This window comes from Solea solea, chromosome 12 (genome assembly GCF_958295425.1).
Source record: "Solea solea chromosome 12, fSolSol10.1, whole genome shotgun sequence".
Taxonomy (NCBI): Eukaryota; Metazoa; Chordata; class Actinopteri; order Pleuronectiformes; family Soleidae; genus Solea; species Solea solea.
In genome coordinates this window covers 6,670,791-6,687,296 of record NC_081145.1, presented here as the reverse complement: position 1 = coordinate 6,687,296, position 16,506 = coordinate 6,670,791, and the positions used below count along the sequence as shown (strand labels likewise).

General features: G+C 41.0%; 1 pseudogene; it reads right to left on the bottom strand.

The window, feature by feature from the left end:
• Positions 1-4,160: 4,160 nt before the first annotated feature.
• On the bottom strand, positions 4,161-9,888 carry LOC131469969 (uncharacterized; annotated as a pseudogene).
• Between the last annotated feature and the right edge of the window lie 6,618 nt (positions 9,889-16,506).

The window sequence follows — 16,506 nt, the reverse complement described above, 5'->3', positions numbered from 1 at the left end:
AGTTCTGCGATCCTCTCTGCTGATGCAGAGCGAGGGCGGGCTGGGGTGTAGGTTTTGATCATGTCCTGGATGAAGGCTGGACCAGATCCGTTTGTAGCATGGAACGCAAGCACTGGAGTCTTGAAGCGGATGCGAGGAGCTACAGGAAGCCAGTGAAGGGAGCAGAGGAGCGGTGTAGTGTGGGAGAATTTTGGTAAGTTGAAGACCAGTCGAGCTGCTGCATTCTGGATGAGTTGCGGAGGTCGTATGGCACACGCAGGGAGACCAGCAAGGAGGGAGTTGCAGTAATCCAAGCGTGAGATGACAAGAGCCTGGACCAGAACCTGTGCCGCCTTTTGGGTTAGAGGCCGTATCCTTCTGATCAACATGTATCTGCAAGATCGAGCTGTTGCAGTGAGGGAGAGATGGGCATCAAGTGTCACTCAGGTTCCTTGCAGTATGAGAAGGAGTTACCACAGTTGTCGAGGGTGATGGTCAGGTCTGTGGTGGGAGAGCCCTTTCCTGGGAGAAAAAGAAACTCAGTCTTGTCGAGATTGAGTTTCTGGTGATGGTCAGACATCCACTGAGAGATGTCGGTCAGACAAGCGGAGATCCGTTCTGCTCCATGTGTCGGAGCTGGGAAAACAGAGAATCAGTTGGGTGTCATTGGCGTAGCTGTGATAGGAAAAACCATGAGAGAGAATAACAGAACCAATAGAGTTGTGTATAGAGAGAAGAGGAGAGGGCCCAAGACAGAACCCTGAGGGACCCCAGTAGCTAGAGGACAGGGTTCAGACACGGATCCTCTCCAGGATACTCTGTATGTCCGGTTTTGAAGATAGGACGAGAGTAGGGTAAGTGCAGAGCCTGAGACACCTAGTTCTTGAAGGGAGGAAGTGAGGATCTGGTGGTTAACTGTGTCAAACGCTGCAGAAAGGTCCAGGAGGATGAGCACAGAGGAGAGAGAGGCAGCCCTGGCAGTGTGCAGCAGAGGTTGTTCCGGTGAAGGTAGGAGGATAGTTGATTAAAGATAGCACGCTCCAAAGTTTTGGAGAGAAAAGGAAGAAGAGAGACGGGTCCGTAGATATTTACTTCAGACGGGTCAAAGGTGGGTTTTTTAAGGAGGGGGGTCACTCTGGCCTCTTTAAGAGTCCGGAAAGCAACCAGATGATAGATGTGTTAATGAGGTGGGTGAGGAAAGGAAGAAGATCAGAAGCAATTGACTGTAGAAGGTGAGAGGGGATAGGGTCAAGGGGGCAGGAGGTGGGGCGGGCAGAGGTTATTAGGGAAAGAACTTGATCATGAGATAAAGGGGTGAAAGAGGATATTGAAGGAGCTGAATTTGTCGTTGGTAGAGTGGTGAGATCAGGAGGTGGGGTTGAGAAAGAAGGGCGAATATCATCTACTTTTGTGAAGTAGTTGACAAAGTGAATTGGTATAAGGGAGTGGGGGGGTTGAAGTTAGAGAAAAGTTTTTTTGGATTTAATTTTAGTCTGATAGAAAGCTTGTTTGGCTGCAGAGGTGGAGGCAGTGAAGGTGGAGAGAAGAGAATGATAGGAAAGCAGGTCGTCAGGGTGTTTTGATTTCCTCCATTTCCTTTCTGCTGCCTGTATCGTGGCTCTCTCAGCGCGCACCGAGTCAGACAGCCATGGGGCTGGGGAGGACTTACGAACCCGCTGTGAAGTAAGAGTAAGGTGTCTGCTGAAGGAAGTGCTGATCGAACAGTTGAGGAGAGAGAGCGAATGTTATGACGGACAAGTGCCATATCTGAGATGAGATCACCAGATTGGGAGAGTGGGATAGAGTAGATAATGAAGAAATGATCAGAGACATGAAGTGGAGTTACCTTGAGGTTGGAGGTGGAGCAGTTTCTGGTGAAGATGAGGTCAAGGTGGTTGCCAGCTTTGTGAGTTGGTGGAGAGGGAAAGAGACGAAAGTAGAAGCAGATCGGATGACTTCTGACTGGATGTTGAAGTCACCAAGAAGAACAAGTGGTGGTCCATTTTCTGGGATGTTTGAGAGGAGGACATCTAGTTCCTCCAAGAAACGACTGAAGAGAAGTGTGGCAGTTTAGACTCCTTTGTCTTTCTGAGTCTGCCGCTTCAAAGTGAGTGCTGCTTTTTAAAAGACACCTGATTAGGGGCTGATTGGTTACAGCTGTGTTGGCCACTCCCCTGTAGCCAGTGAAACTTCACACCTGGTGATGGCTCAATAGAAACTGTCAAAACAGCAACAATAACATGACAGTTTCGCATCGCCTACCATATTTTGATTTGCTTGTACATTTACGTGACATTGATTAAACGATACAAAATCAGACAGTTTCAAATGGGCACTAGTGTTAAGATTTATTGAAATTATCTAACCCTATTGTTTAATATTTGTAGGTAATTACGGACGTTAATTAATTCTTTTTGAATTTCTAAAGCCTTTTGGTATAGTTTTAGCTCCTTAGCTTTAGCACTTAAATAATTGCTTTTTTTTCTTATAAATTATTTCTCAACACACTACAGTTACAGACATCAACACCTCTTGATGAATTTGATTGTTCTGTCCTCAACCCCTGCAATGAAATGGTAGTGTCAGGACTCTTACTGAGTGCTGGCTTGGAAAAGTCGCATCCGTCCAGTTCAGTAAACCCGATAGCTCTTTGGCTTGAGTAGAGAATGGCCAGGGGTTATCAGTTCTACCACCTCAATGCTGGGGTACTTGGCACAGCACCACTTGTTGAACTCTCAAAAACGTCCTCGGCAGTGTCCAAGATCACAATGGGGGCGTGACGCGAAGTTGTTGTTGCAGATCCTTGTCTTGGAAAAAGAATCCTGTGACCACCGTCTGAGGCTTGGGGCCTTTTTTGGAAAATACTATATACTCCTGTATAATACAAAAGCATAGAATTTAAAATTTGTAACCCAATCCCTGTTTATAATATTTTTAGACACGGAATACCGACCGTGTTTCGCATGATTTTTGGCTGGACATTCTCAGTTTTTTGGCCAGATACAAATGAAAACTGTCTAACATCGTATTCATCACTAAACATGTAGTGGGCAATGATCTGTCATCATTTGCATGTAGCCTGATTTTCACGCATTGAGAAATGACCCCTTAAAGAATTAAGCAACACTTTGACAGTGATTTTTTTTTTTTTTTCTGGATTGAGCTGTATCCCCTCTTTCTCATAATAATCCTGAATGTATTTTGCTTTAGATTCTCCATCTTTTGCAAAACTAAGGGTAACCTGAAGACTCCTGTTTTCACTGCAAGATTGTTTTTACATACCCTTTGAAGAGATTGTCACTCTTCTCAGCACAATGCCACACCTCATCAATTTTGGATACAACATACCCGTTTTCCAGCTTGAGACTGACCCATGTTCCCAAAACCGACCTCTCAGAATCAGAATGATTGCATTCGACAGGCTGTTTTTCAATCTCAGTGTAGGTGCGACACAAAGGGAACATTAGTTTGTTGTTGCAGCGATATAGAAGTACTGGATGATACAAACCCCGGGGTGGTGACAGTTCCAATCTCGGAAGATTTTTTCAAGGTGACCGACGGGGTAGCTTTTGTGCCTGCACAGTAGGGTATAATGAAGTAAAGTCGTATGTATTTTTTCCACCTCCGCAACTTTGATACAATTTAAGTGTTGGTATGACCTCCAAACTGAGCTTTTCGTGGGTCGAGTCTTTCAGCCTCTGGTCTGGTGTTTTCGCTCGTTCTCATATCACTCGCACATGCAATTTGTGTGTCTGTCTAAGACTAAGCAGTTTCTCTTTAAACTGTCTGAAGAACACCAAATGCTATGTTACTTAAAGCGTTTTTATGTCCGGGGGTGTAGCACTTACAATATACTTCGTACATTACAACTGCAGTGTTACATGACATTTGCATTAAAAAACCAGGAAAGTGAAAGGATTACAATATGACAAACCTTAGCAGTTAATGTTTGTAATACATGTATTTACTCATTTAATTGTCCTCATGATGTCATAAATGCAAAATCAAATAAATTCATAACAATCACTACTTGATATGAAACCTTCAGATCAAGGCACATGGGTATCTGCACAGCAAGGATAAATAGATAATTAAAATATAAGACAACACAACATTATCACATCAGACAATACAACAGCATACATATGGGGCAATGACAAATACAAAAGAATAAATGTTCCTTAAATAAAGTCATTACATTGTGGTCGATATAAAGCTGCAATAAGTAGATTATGTGTAGCAAATTTGGACACTATGCACTACAAATTAAAAGAAGGGACTTGTATTATCTCAAATTCTATGTTTTGCACAATATAAAAGCCAACACCACCATGTTTAATGCAATCAATCTGGGGTCATCATTAGTGTAGGATGAACTACGTGAACCATGAAACTATAACCCTCAATGTTTACTGATCTAATGAAGACGCTGCAGCTAACCAAGTCTCAGTTACAGCAATACAGTTAAGCTGTAACTGCTGTGTACCCTGCACATTCATAAAAAAAAACACAAAACCTGCTTGCCCTCAATTGCTGCCCTGTCAAACTGTCAAATAAGAATAGAGACATTGTCTGAATAGCATCATTACTGTCAGCCCTACAATAAATCTTCTCATCAAACTGTTCAATGATCAGCCCTGAAAAACTCCTGACTCGACTTAAAGCAACATTGCCTGTCCAGCTGCAAATATCTTCTCAAAACACACATCTACTGCGATACCCTGAACTTTGTATTGTACACGCCCATGCTAATTTAAGTGGATATTGACGTCTCAGGCCACCTTTCTTAAACGCTCTCTCCTCCTCTGGCGCAATAGCTGTGGAACCCACTAAATCGGCTGCAACACTTGGTGACTGTCTTCTCCTCTGCACCTACATTCTCAAGATTCAAGAAGTTTTTATTGTCATTATGAGGACATAGAAAAAAAATTCTCAGCATCAAATTTCACATACACCTGATTGTACTATGTGTTACAACACCACATGCTCCATTCACCAGGCCATCACTCACATCTACATTTTGGCACAACATCACACGTGCACCAACACCTAACAACTGCTCAGCCAAAGAAGTATTCTTAGCTTTAGCATGATGGCCTTGAATTAACTCCAACTTCCCTGTTCTCCTGTTCTGAAAATCCTGAGCTTCAATAGACACTCATCATACAACCGTTGAATATTGTACTCTTACTCGTTCATTTGTTGCATAAATGTGTAAAGCTGAGCTGTCTTCACCAGTTTCACAATGCTTCAACATCACTTAACATTGGTGTCCCTTTTCTGTGAGTCCTAACCCTGTTCACCAATTCTGCAAACGGTGTCTTTCTGCTGACAACTTCTGTTAACTGTACAACTGAAAACAAAGACCACAAGTCAATATTGAAATCCTCTACATACAGGGGTTTCCCTCTTACTGGTAAAAATACCCAATTGCAATAACACAAATGTTTCCAAATGGCCAGTTGCCACTGTTTCATTTGGCGTAGTCTACCATGAATATATGCCAAAAGATTGGGATTTACCATTTGAAATTTCATCTATTATCAAAATTTGCAGATAAATGAATTTAGCTTTTTCCTCACCCAGTGGAGTGTACGGTAAGCGTACATCTTCTCCAATACTGGAGGTGTGGTGAATTGTTGCTGCATTCAGATTGTATGCAGCAATTAAAGGTTGTCAGGTTTTGTCCTGACACACTTGTTGCTCAATGCAATTTAATTTTGCTGTTTTCATATTTACTTACAACACGATACTCAGAAGCAAACGTTACAATACACATGTCAATAAACGTACTGTCATAAGGCCTGTTCTTGTTAATGTCATCAGTAGTTGCCTTTTGTTTTAACACATTTAAAGGTTAAACTCATCTTTACTATATTCTCCCCTGTCGGTACAAACGTGACCTTTCTAGAACACTCCTTCAGATGCATGTTAATCAACCTATAAACTGCTTCCTGAGCCTCTTTTGCATTAACATTACCGTCCTTACCTGCTTCCCTTTGCACATTTGATAACACCATTTCCTTTTCTGCCTTAGAAATGTATGAAATTGCGCGCGCGCGCACACACAATGTCCAAGTTTGCATTCCACATTTCAAAAGTTGCTTACTATACTGGTTAACCCAAGCCTCTTTCACCTGCCTGTTTAACACCACTTTGGTACCTGTAGTCTTCCGCTTTTATGCATCCTCAAATGCTTCCCGAGTTATATTTAAACTTTCAAACAACTGTTCCACTGTATCAAAGCTCTGATTTTCATCCGACAGTGCTTCCTTAATGTCTTTCAAAATGTCATGAGCCTTTCTTTCTTCAAAATCACACTCTTTACAATAAACTCGACTACCTCTTCATCTGTGTTTTTGTCAATTAAGGGAGCATTCTCGATCCAAAACAGGCAATGAACATGTGGAGACACGCGCTGCTGACATTCAACACGATAAAAATAGTCCTTGATTTTACCTATAGGGTTTGAAGGAGACAAACAATGCCACCGAAAATCAAACATCCTAGCTGCAGTTACAGGATTACGACGCAACAACTCGCATTTGTCTGCCCACTAACTCTTCAGCTGTCTGTTCTCTCCCTTCCTGTTTCAAAATACTACTGAGTAAGTTAGTCCAGCGCATGTCTGCTGCAGAAAATGAACAAAACCAAGTAGGCACACCAAGCTGACACACACACGCAAGTAGATCCCGTTGCGCTGCCTGCCAAAATGAAGAAGTGCCTCTAATAGGCTTAAGGAAACGATAACCATCATCAAACTAACAACTTCCTTAAAGACCCCTCATTATTCACAAAATCCCTCACTCTTAGAAACATGACTTACTTTGCCTTTCCTCAAAGCTATGGACACATTTGACACAACCTGCTCCAACTCTGACATGTACTGTGCAAAAAATATATACTCCACATTCTGCGCAAACCTGCCATCAGCATGGAGAATGCGGTTAAGATAACGCGACAAAGTCAACCGATGGTCTCTGTTATGAAACACAGAATGTCCCTGTGGAAACACTGGAAAACATTTAGCTTCATTTTCACGATTAGAAAGCAATTTCACAGGACTATTACCTTCTGCTGGAGCCACATTCAAAGCGCCCTCAAAATACTGATCAAGTGTTTCCTGACCAATATCTACAGGCATGAGACAAGTGTCTTGGAACATACAATGTTGCTGCCTGTCATGCAACAGATCATCATCAGCTTCAGCAGGTGTTTCATCCGTTTCTACACACCATCACTGTCCTGTAATACACTGTCATTGTGTTCGACAAAACTCCTCTGAAATACATTTTGCTGCAATTAACGCCACGTCTGCACTTGTTATAGTGACTTTTATTACAGTTTAACACCTGATATTTAAACAACCTTTGACAAACACACAAAATCTGGTCCATCTTTCACTTTAGAAAACTGCTCAATGACAAAATCAAAATCTACGGCCTTGTCTTTCAATTTGTTCCCTGTGCTAACACTCTCCTGAAACTCTGGATTACTATTGTACTTTCTTACACTACTCCTTTTCTTCTGTCTGTAACTCACATTTAAACAGTACCTATTTTCTGTTTCATTTTATCTTTATGGCTGACATCTTGTGTGTACTTCACTTTATTTAAATGCTTCTTTTTCTCTCTATGGCTGACATCCTGTGTGTACTTCACTTTACTTAAATGCTTCTTCTCTCTAAGACTGACATCTTGTGTATATTTTAATTTATTTAAGTCATTCTTTTTTCCCCATAGCTGACATCATGCATGTATTTTACATTAGACCATTCCTGACGTTTCAACTTCAAACATATTTTCTCTATAATGAATTCTTTTTGAAGACATATGTACTCTTCAGATATTTAGAAAAACAATAGTTTACATTAGAAGTACACATCTTGTCTGTTCCCTGTGCCTCTACTTTACAGTGCTGTCTAAGACTGTAGCCTGTTGTAGCCTCACCTACTTTGCAGTAACCATAACAAAACTGTGACTGTGGCTGATGAACACAAACAGTCTCATAGTGGTTACCATTGACATTATCTAAGTGCACTGCCTATTCTTATAACTATATTCAAGCCAGCGATCACCAATGTAAGTGAAAATGGAAACTCCTAAACAATCTGCTGCTGCTTGAATCTCGACCTCTGTCGCCCAACTGCCAACGTAACACATTCTTGACTTATTGACATATTCCAACACAGAAGAGAACTCACTTCTCAAAATACTTCCATAAGCTGCAGCATTAGCTTCTAATTGCTTAACTACAGCTAATCTGATTTTCCTGTGATTCTTTTGTGAACCACACACAGCTTGACTTACTGATCTAAAGAAACAATTACCATCACCTACTATTGTGTGCTTTTTGCACGGAGCCCCCAATACACCAACTATTGAAGACACATCAACTTTCTCTGACTCCACATTTAATTTGTCACAAAGTTTGCGCACATCATTGCGAACAGGGTCAAACACTAATTCCTTAGCTGTAATCTCACTTACAAATGCTACATCTGAATCAATTGGATCACTCCTTTTAACCCTCGTTGAATTACGAGTAGGCATGGAAACCTTGCGCTTTGCACAAATCTTACCTGACGATGACTGGCAAACATCACCACTATATCTACTTTCAAAGTGACACGAACACCAGCAATCTCAAACAACTTGTGTGTCTCTTTGAATCCTGCAGCAAAACAACTGACATGCTGAATCAAGTGTTCAAGACTACTAAAATACACAACACTCTTTCCTTTGGGATGCACCATCCCATCTGCACTGCGTACATGAGTCAACAGCAAACTGTTCTCCTTGCCTAATAATCCCACAAGTATGGGACAAGAAAGTGAAAAAGCATGTGTCATATTCCATACACATCTTTTCCAAACCGTCCTTCAGAGTTGTGAACACACCTGCCTCAATGACCTCTCCTCTCACAAAGTCACCATAATCAAACTCATAACTATGGCCACGTCTAACTGCTTTGGTAACTCTGGAGTTCACGGCATAGTGTGCCCACCACAAATCATGTTATTGTCACGCAAAGATGTGTAGATCTTGTCACCACAAACGACAGCATTGTCCAGATGTCTTGATTGCCAAGAAAACACACTCTTGATCTTATGCATTGCCATGGCAGCCAAACACTGTACACCTCCATATTTAAAATGCTTATCCCCCTGATGAAAAGATCCCCTCAGAACGCACAGTATCAAAACCCCCAAAAGAAATGGAACCCTCACTGTCTGTATCAGAGACCACTATGATCTCCTCTTCACCTAAACAGACCCAGCATGACACATTACAAAGAAAGCATCAACATTCGCAGTGACTTTACTTTGGATGAGGTCTGGGGAGCTGTGCAGAGCAGAGCAGGGATGGTCTTCAATGGTCACAGGACTGTCAGGTGATGGTCCACTCATCACCTTCACACCATCTGCAGCTGCCCCCTCCTAGAAAACACAATGAATGTTAGACTCACTGATGACTTCACAACAACTTCATCACTATGTTACAACTGCCACAATGTTTGTGCACTAACGCTAACAAAATTCTTCAAAAAAATCATAATCTAAACAATGACAAACCCACTGAGAAGAACACCTTCTTGAAAACAATGCGTCTGCGTGGACGCTCCACAAAGACCTCCTGATGAAAAAAAAAAACAAACAAAAAAAACAACTTGTTACACATTGTAAACACGGCTGCATTTGTACATTTATAACAGCCTGGACTTGTGATACTTCTCAGGGAATCAAATATTGAAAAATACAACATATGCACTTGAACGTAAATATTGACCATCTACTACTAAGGTAAACAGTGACATTTGTTTACACTCATTTAAGAGCAGAATACATTTCACACAATCTGCCCTTACCTCCACAGCCTTGGGAACTCCAGGCCAATCCCCAACCTCCATCTTAGACAAAAACAAACAAAAATTCCCAGGCTGGAGGTGAAGCACAGCGCTTTACAAAGTTTGATCTTCTAAGTAAATGCCTATACACATGCTTCATACTTATTATTCAAGACGCCAGACATTAAATACCATGTACTATACAAACACTAAATTCATGCAATGATCCGAGTGTGATGAGGCAGGACATTGCCTTGAAAGTAATTGAGACCACCACAATGACTGTCTCCACTATAAAAAAGATGTAATATTTTATTTACTTAAGTGAAATCCAAACATGAATGTAGCAGATTGTCTTGTTCATTATTTTATTATGAAATCCAAGTAAGATTGTAGTTGCCCAGATACAATTTTCCTCTATAACTTTGTACACAATGGAAGCTTAGAAATCAAGCCAAGTTAAACAGTGGAGATCTTGTTTCAACAAGTAAAACAGAGCTGAGACGCTTTAATGTTTGTCAAATCCCAATGAAAATAAAACAGGCTTTTTCTAAAAGGTGGCAGGGGATTATTCGTAGAGATGGGACGTTTGACAAAGACTCCGAAGCCTGCTTCACTCTATTGAAGCAGGCTGGTTCGAAACGCTCGTCAAGGCTTGTTTCAAATCTCCCCGATCACGTGACCGATGACGTTTGAAGCTTCATACGTCACAACGAACCAACGGTAGTGAGGCGATTGATTCAAAACTTTGGCGCGGCTTCATTCATTATAACTAGACGCGAGATGCCCAGTGTTCCCCCCTGCTTCATAGCGTTCTGAGCGACTAGCCTACTTGAGTGACGGACAATCCGAGTGGAAGAAAGCGATCCCGGGTATGGGAACAATTCGAAGTTGTGTCACCCACCAAGGTAGGTGTTTTCTAAGATAATATGCTTTAATATGGTATTACATCTTCCCACGACACTTGCAAGGATGTAATGGTTACAGAAAATGAATGTTATGATATAGCTTGTAACATTTTCAACTTCATATTATCTTGACTGTTTCAATATCACGTTTAAATACATTTCTTAATGTATTTTTTAAATTTAGGTTCAGTGCCTCATATGCTCACGAGAGCTGGTGTATGGAAATAACACCTCCTCTATGTTGTGGCATCTTCGTGCCAAGCATGAGCATGCAGCAACTTCTCAGCCCAAGCACCTCCGCTAAAGCTCACCCTGCTGACCCTTCTAGTATTGTAACTATTCAATACAACCTATTCTTCAGTTGAATCCAAATAAGATTTAATACAAGACCAGGCCGTAGCAGAAGTTTCGAAGGCGTCCACTATCTGTTTAACAGCAGATATGTGGACCTCCATTAACATGGATGCCTACTTGGCAATGACTGGGCACTTTTTCACAGAAGAGGTCCAGCTCAAAATTGTTCTGCTTGGTGTCAAGCAATTCCCCTGGTCCCACACTGCAGCACATATTGCAGAGGCCAATGCCACTTTGAAGAAGTCATTGTCACAGACATCTGACCTGGGTGACATACGCACCAGGGCACGTACAATCGTGGGGCATTTCAAGTCGAGCACTACAGCAAAAGAAAAGCTCTGTGAAATACAGCGACAGATGGGCCGACCAGAGCACAAACTTGCAACAGCCGCCGCAACGCTCCGGCGGCTGTACGAGCAGAGGGAGCCCCTGGGTGGAACCCTCAGCCGACTAAACGCCCCCCTCCTGCCATTTTCTGCTGAGGATTATGACACAATCAATCAGTGCATCTCAGTCCTCTCTCCCTTCCACCAGGCCACTGAAGAGATGTCCACAGAGAGGAGGCTGTCTGGATCAAAGGTGATCCCCATTGTAAAGATGCTGAAGCACTAAGTTTCAAGACTGTGTGCTTCAGTAACACACCACATAGCCAGTAACTTGGTTCATAACATGAACACCAACCTGCAGGAGAAATTTGCCATGCTTGAAAAGGTAAATTCATTAACACTTTCAACATTATTGGATCCCCAATTCAAAGAGGTGGGTTTCTGCAGCACAACAAGCTGCCAGGCAGTGGTGGAAAGGCTCACCAGAGAATGCACCAATATAATGCCTGCACCGGCTCTGCCACTGCCACCTGCAGAGGGTCCATCCCCTGTCCAGAGCAACAGCCTCTGGGACCTACTGGACAGCCACATGGATGCACATTTTATTTTGACACTGTAGCACAAGCACAATCCCACATATTCACAAAAGTACCTCTACAATGTTGCATTTGAATCTTTTCATATTATGTGTTACATCACAATCATGTTCTTAATGATACACCTCCAAAACACGTTTCAAGTAATTACAGGTAATAATAGGACAACACATTTAATTAGTCAATTGACATTATATAGTAGCACTTTCACATGTGAACAATGATTCTTATAATGACGACAAACTGCTTAATAACGTTATTGCTTTTGTGTTGAACTGGAATCAATGATGTGTGAATCATTTGGAGGTTCATTGCTGCTATAATTGCAGTTGACCACTAGATGTCACTGGTAGGGTCTTTCTTTGAAGCTTCAAATCTTGTTTTGGTACAATCAGGAAGAAGTCTCAAAAGCTTCACAAGGTTTCATTTGCCCATCTCTACCAAATAAATCTACAAGAGTAGACAAATGAAAATTAAAATAAAAAGTGAGCATCACTAAAGTGTGGCCAACCATGAAAATGTTTTTTCAAGACATGAAAAATACATTTTGTTCCCTTTTCCCACATAAATGAGACGGACAACTGATGGTGTTGAACCTCCTGTTGCATCCAACCCACTGATCTCACCACCACAAGCCTCCTCCCTATATAACCCAGCTGATCATCATCAGCTCACAGCTGAGAGAACACCTCACAGGTGTTTCCAATGACTCCTGATGAACAGGGTGAAGTGTGTGGCTCAAAATGTTTGAACAGACCCAAAACCATATAATGTTCAAAACATCATGGATAACAAAGTGAAAACTAAAATTCGTACACATTTTCTAAGAGCTTCCATTGATTGTGTTCTGTTTTTCATCCTTTCAAATACTTTTTTTATATGAACTTTTATTCCTTCTTTATCAAACTTGGTTCCACATTATGATTGAATTTTCAAAAATAAACAAAACAAATGAGAACTTAATTACTACTGGAGATAAACAGTCTGCAAATACATTTTCTGTGTGTGTGTGTGTGCGTGTGTGTGTGTAGGTAGATGTCTGTGTGTGTCCAGACCAATGTCCATAGTTTTAGAATTTTCTTGAAAGATGAAATATTTTATTTACTTAAGTGAAATCCAAACATATGAATGTAGCAGATTGTCTTGTTCATTCTTTTATAATCAACTATGTTTTGAATGCATAGGAGGGTTAGGGTAATCCAAGTAATCTAAGTGATTAAGTTTGTGTTGTCAAACTTAATCACTGCAATGCAATGGCGATGTCCTCTTGCCATTTGTCAGTGTTAATACACAGCTGATAAAGAAACATTTTACTTGACTAAATTTTGCACATTCCTGTAACTTTTTCTTTTTGCAAAATGAAACTTACCCATAAAAAAAACTTAATATTTCGGTATTACAACAAGTGAGTTTGGGGAGTTGCCATTTGAATTTAACTTGTATATATGATTTTATTTATTTACTCATAGCACTTTTGATGTTAAGTGGCTGAGCATTTTCTTTTTAAATACTGTATAAATATAAAGTGCTATATACATGCATTATTATATCATCATCATCTTTGGACAGTTGTAAAATAACTTTAATTGCCCTTCCAAATTTCTTTTTAACACTTCCAACATAAAACCATGAAGAAATTTAACAGACAAGACATTTAGCCTTCAAAAACACGTTATAAGGGAAAGCCTATTATTTCAGCCTGCTGCCAGAAAATATACTCCCCCTTTATTTACATTTCTGATCATGCTGAATAACATTTGAACAAGTTCCATCACTCCATGTCAAAGTTTTATTTGATAATGTAATATAATGTATTTTTATTGGACATTATTTCTCTGGTGAGCCTTTCCACCGCTGCCTGGCAGCTTGTTGTGCTGCAAAAGCCCACCTCTTTGAATCGGGGATCCAATAATGTTGAAAGTGTTAATTTAGTTACCTTTTCAAGCATGGCAAATTTCTCCCGCAGGTTGGTGTTCATGTTATGAACCATGACATATTTTATTTAATCTCTCTCTCACTGTTACAGATCGACTAAAACTAGGTTCATCAGGAGCCATTGGAGACACCTGTGAGCTGATGATAATCAGCTGTGCTATATAGGGAGGTTGTCTGTCAGTGAGCTCAGTGGGTTGGGTGCGACAGAGAAGTCAACACCATCAGTTGTCTTTCTAGTTTATGGGGAATAAGGAATTGAAATATTTTGACTCTTTTTAGTGATGCAGGATAAAGCTTAATTGTCTCAGCCAAAGTGGAAAACAGACATTTGTGATCATGTAATCTGTGGTACTGCACAATGAGGTAGAAACTCTGGGAAGCAAAGTCAGCTATAACCAGTTCCCTGCAGCCAGTGCAGCTTTATTAGCCTCCTCAGCAGCTCCCATGCAGCTGGGAGACTGTCTGTCTGTAATAAGAGGTGTAGTGCTAAACCTAAATGTCCTGCTCACCACCAACCATTTCACACCTCTAATAAGTTTTCCCCACTGAGCACCACACAGACTCGGAAGCAAACTCTGGTGATTGGTGACTCTATCCTGAGGAATGTGAAAATGGCAACGCCAGCGACCAGTCATGTGTTTTCTCAAGGCCAGAGCAGGCGACAGTGTCTAAAATGGCTGGCTAAGGATAACCATAGACTCAGTGAAGTTACCATTCAGATCGGCCGTAATGACACCCGATTACGCCAATCGGTGGTCACACAAGAAGAATGGCTCAATGTGCAGATTGTAAACACACTTGCAAATACTGTTTTAGACAGCCTGAGGCAATGAACACCAAATTACTCCATGCATCACCTTGAAATACTGCGAAAAATGTGGAAATATCAATGGAAAATCAGCATAAATTCACCCCTCAGTGTTCACATTGTGGTGAACATAAAGCAGAAGAATACAACAAAAGGACATTCTCTGATCTTGAGACCAGGTGTAATAACAGCAAACATGAGGCAAATTATGCTATCCACTTTTTTGTTTTTGTGAATTAAAACTGTCTAACATCGTATTGCTCGCTAAACATGTAGCGGGCAAATTGTTCAGGATCCGTCATCAATTTGCATGTAGCCTGATTTTCACGCATTGAGAAATGACCCCACAAAGAATTAAGCAACAATTTGTTGACGCTTCGCACGGCTTTGTTGACATTGATTTTTTTTTTCCAGGATTGAGATATATATCCCCTCTTTCTCATAATAATCCTGAATGTATTTTGCTTTAGATTCTTAATCTTTTGCAAAACTAGGGTAACCTGATGCCTCCTGTTTTCGCTGCAAGAATGTCTTTACATACCCTCTGAAGAAATTGTCGCTCTTAGCAAAATGCCACACCTCATCAATTTTGGATAGAATGTAACCCTTTTCCACTGCTTTTTGCAGCTCGAGACTGACCCATGTTCCTGAAAGAGACCTCTCAGAATCTGAATGATTGCATTCGACAGACTGGTTTTCAATCTCGGTGCAGGTGCGACGCAAAGGGAACATTAGTTTATTGTTGCAGCGATATGGAAGTACTGGATGATAAAATCCCCGGGGTGGTGACACAGTGCATTTTATCAATCCAAAGTATTTGTCAATAGATTCAAAATCGCGGAAGATTATTTCAGGGGGACCGATGGGGTAACCTATGGGCCTGCACGGTAGGGTATAATGAAGTAAATTCATAATGTATTTTTTCAACCTCTGCTACTTTGTGATACAATGTAAGTATTGGTACGACCTCCAAACAGCAATTTTCGTGGGTTGAGTCTTTCAGGTGCGTTGTAATTTTTCAGAAAGGCCTTCAGCCTTTGGTCTGATGTTTTGGCTCGTTCGCATTCGCACATGCAATTTGTGTGTCTGTCTAAGACTAAATAGTTTCTCTTTAAACTGTCTGTGTAGAACACCAAATGCTATGTTATTTACAGCGATTTTATGTCCGGGGGTGTAGCACTTTGGACATCCATGCCAGAAACATCCTGCAAACTCGTATGCAGTGCGCACACCATCCCTTTCACAAAAACTATCAACATGGTACGGGCCAAATTGTTCCTCTCTATGATTCAGGGCATGCCGAATTTCTATATTGCTTTTGAAGCCTTCAAATTCTAGCCACTGTATGGATGCATTGGAGAAGGTCTTGTACTGATTGATGTATGCACCATCATGTGTTAATGCTAGTGTGTCAGGGGTTAGAAATTGTGTTTTAAACGCAGCCATGCAACATGAAGCAAGTGTCGTGCACTCAAAGGGGTCCAAATTTGTACACTCAAGGAATGCGTCACCACAATGCCCGCATCCACCTTTTTGGCATTTATGGTGCGACTCACGGTGTACAGACGGCCACAGTCTTCACAATATTTGGTTCTATCACAAGGCCTGAATTTTTTGCAACGTTCGGTTTGTTCAATTGTTCTTTATGAGACAGACAGCTTTATTGATCCCTTTTGGGAGGTTCCCTCGGGGAAATTAACAGTTCCAACATCAACACACAGCACAAAATTAATTATTACACTTTCCATGTTTGA